Raw genomic sequence first — 3,303 nt, 5'->3', positions numbered from 1 at the left:
TGCTCCTAAATTCTCTTTCACAAAATTACATCTTTTAAAGTCTAAAACTTTACCTAATAATGTGACTAAATTATATCTTTTAGACCAGTTTTGAGCGTTTTAGTCTCAAATTGCATGTTTTAAAGTGTTTTTAAGCTGTTTTCACCGTTTCTCAAGTATTCGTGTCTTAAATCTCTTTTAGTCTGAATTTGTTTGATTTTACACTGTTTTAAGCTGTTTTCAGCTTTTTAGAAGAATTCTTAGTTTAGACCGGTTTAAGTGTTTTTAATCTCAAATTGCATGTTTTTACACTATTTTTATGCTGTTTTCATTCTTTTACAAGAATTCGTGTCTCAAATCTGTTTTATGAGGTTCTAGTCTCAATATGTTTTGTTTTACACTGTTTTAAGCTGTTTTCAGCTTTTTTAGAAGAATTCTTTTAGACCGGTTTAAGTGTTTCTAATCTCAAATTGCATGTTTTACACTATTTTTATGCTGTTTTCATTCTTTTACAAGAATTCGTGTCTCAAATCTGTTTTATGAGGTTCTAGTCTCAATATGTTTGTTTTTTACACTGTTTAATGCTCCTAAATTCTGTTTCACAAAATTACATCTTTTAAAGTCTAAAACTTTACCTAATAATGTGTCTAAATTATATCTTTTAGACCGGTTTTGAGCGTTTTCAGTCTCAAATTGCATGTTTTTAAGCTGTTTTCACCGTTTTTCAAGTATTCGTGTCTTAAATCTGTTTTATCTGGTTTTAGTCTCAATTTGTTTGATTTTACACTGTTTTATGCTGTTTTCAGCTTTTTTAGAAGAATTCTTTTTTTAGATCGGTTTAAGTTTTTCTAGTCTCAAATTACATGTTTTTTAATGTGTTTTTTAAGCTGTTTTCACCGTTTTACAAGTTTTCGTGTCTTAAATCTGTTTTATCTGGTTTTAGAATCAAAATTTGTTTGATTTTACTTTTATGCTGTTTTAGAAGAATTCTTTTTTAGACCGGTTTAAGTGTTTCTAATCTCAAATTGCATGTTTTTACATTATTTTTATGCTGTTTTCATTCTTTTACAAGAATTCGTGTCTCAAATCTGTTTTATGAGGTCCTAGTCTCAATATGTTTGTTTTACACTGTTTAATGCTCTAAATTCTGTTTCACAAAATTACATCTTTTAAAGTCTAAAACTTTACCTAATAATGTGTCTAAATTATATCTTTTAGACCGGTTTTGAGCGTTTTCAGTCTCAAATTGCATGTTTTAAGCTGTTTTCACCGTTTTCAAGTATTCGTGTCTTAAATCTGTTTTATCTGGTTTTAGTCTTAATTTGTTTGATTTTACACTGTTTTATGCTGTTTTCAGCTTTTAGAAGAATTCTTTTTTTAGACCGGTTTAAGTTTTCTAGTCTCAAATTACATGTTTTTAATGTGTTTTTTAAGCTGTTTTCACCGTTTTACAAGTTTTCGTGTCTTAAATCTGTTTTATCTGGTTTTAGAATCAAAAATTTGTTTGATTTTACACTCTTTTATGCTGTTTTAGAAGAATTCTAATTTTAGACCGGTTTAAGTATTTCTAGTCTCAAATTACACGTTTCTAACCTATTTTTATGCTGTTTTATTGTTTCACAAGAATTCCTCTTTTAAGCGTTTCTACTCTCAATGTGCATGTTTTTTACACTTTTATTTGTTGGTTTCAACGTTTTATAAGAATTCGTCTGTTACACCGTTTTAAGCGTTTCTAGTCTAAATTTACCTATTTTTTACCTCTTCTTATGCTGTTTTCACATACTGTTTCCAGCGATTTAGAAGAATTCTTCTTTTAGACTGCTTTTAAACGTTTCTAGTCTCAATTTTCTTGTTTTAAAGTGTTTTAAGCTGTTTTCACCGTTTTACAAGTATTTGTGTCTTAAATCTGTTTTATCCGAATTAAGTCTGAATTAAAATTCTTAATTTAGACCTGTTTTAAGTGTTTCTAATCTCAAATTGCATGTTTTACACTATTTTTATGCTGTTTTCATTTTTTTACAAGAATTCGTGTCTCAAATCTGTTTTATGAGGTTCTAGTCTCAATATGTTTGTTTTTTACACTGTTTAATGCTCCTAAATTCTGTTTCACAAAATTACATCTTTTAAAGTCTAAAACTTTACCTAATAATGTGTCTAAATTATATCTTTTAGACCGGTTTTGAGCGTTTTCAGTCTCAAATTGCATAAAGTTTTTTTAAGCTGTTTTCACCGTTTTTCAAGTATTCGTGTCTTAAATCTGTTTTATCTGGTTTTAGTCTCAATTTGTTTGATTTTACACTGTTTTATGCTGTTTTCAGCTTTTTTAGAAGAATTCTTTTTAGACCGGTTTAAGTTTTTCTAGTCTCAAATTACATGTTTTTTTAATGTGTTTTAAGCTGTTTTCACCGTTTTACAAGTTTTCGTGTCTTAAATCTGTTTTATCTGGTTTCAGTCTAAATTTGTTTGATTTTACACTGTTTTAAGCTGTTTTCAGCTTTTTTAGAAGAATTCTTTTTTTGACCGGTTTGTGTTTCTAATCTCAAATTGCATGTTTTTACTATTTTTATGCTGTTTTCATTCTTTTACAATAATTCGTGTCTCAAATCTGTTTTATGAGGTTCTAGTCTCAATATGTTTGTTTTTTTACACTGTTTAATGCTCTAAATTCTGTTTCACAAAATTACATCTTTTAAAGTCTAAAACTTTACATAATAATGTGTCTAAATTATATCTTTTAGACCGGTTTTGAGCGTTTTCAGTCTCAAATTGCATGACTGTTTTCACCGTTTTTAAAGTGTTTTTAAGCTGTTTTCACCGTTTTTCAAGTATTCGTTTCTTAAATCTCATTATTTTTTATCTGGTTTTAGTCTGAATTTGTTTGATTTTACACTGCTCTAAATTTTTTAAGCTGTTTTCAGCTTTTTTAGAAGAATTCTTAGTTTTAGACCGGTTTAAGTTTTTCTAGTCTCAAATTACATGTTTTTTAATGTGTTTTTTAAGCTGTTTTCACCGTTTTACAAGTTTTCATGTCTTAAATCTGTTTTATCTGGTTTTAGAATCAAAATTTGTTTGATTTTACACTCTTTTATGCTGTTTTAGAAGAATTCTTTTTTTAGACCGGTTTAAGTGTTTCTAATCTCAAATTGCATGTTTTACATTATTTTTATGCTGTTTTCATTCTTTTACATAATTCGTGTCTCAAATCTGTTTTATGAGGTTCTAGTCTCAATATGTTTGTTTTTACACTGTTTAATGCTCCTAAATTCTGTTTCACAAGAATTACATCTTTTAAAGTCTAAAAACTTTACCTAATAATGTGTCTAA

This window comes from Tachypleus tridentatus, unplaced genomic scaffold (genome assembly GCF_004210375.1).
Source record: "Tachypleus tridentatus isolate NWPU-2018 unplaced genomic scaffold, ASM421037v1 Hic_cluster_1, whole genome shotgun sequence".
Taxonomy (NCBI): domain Eukaryota; kingdom Metazoa; phylum Arthropoda; class Merostomata; order Xiphosura; family Limulidae; genus Tachypleus; species Tachypleus tridentatus.
Note: the sequence above shows the minus strand (reverse complement) of the source record.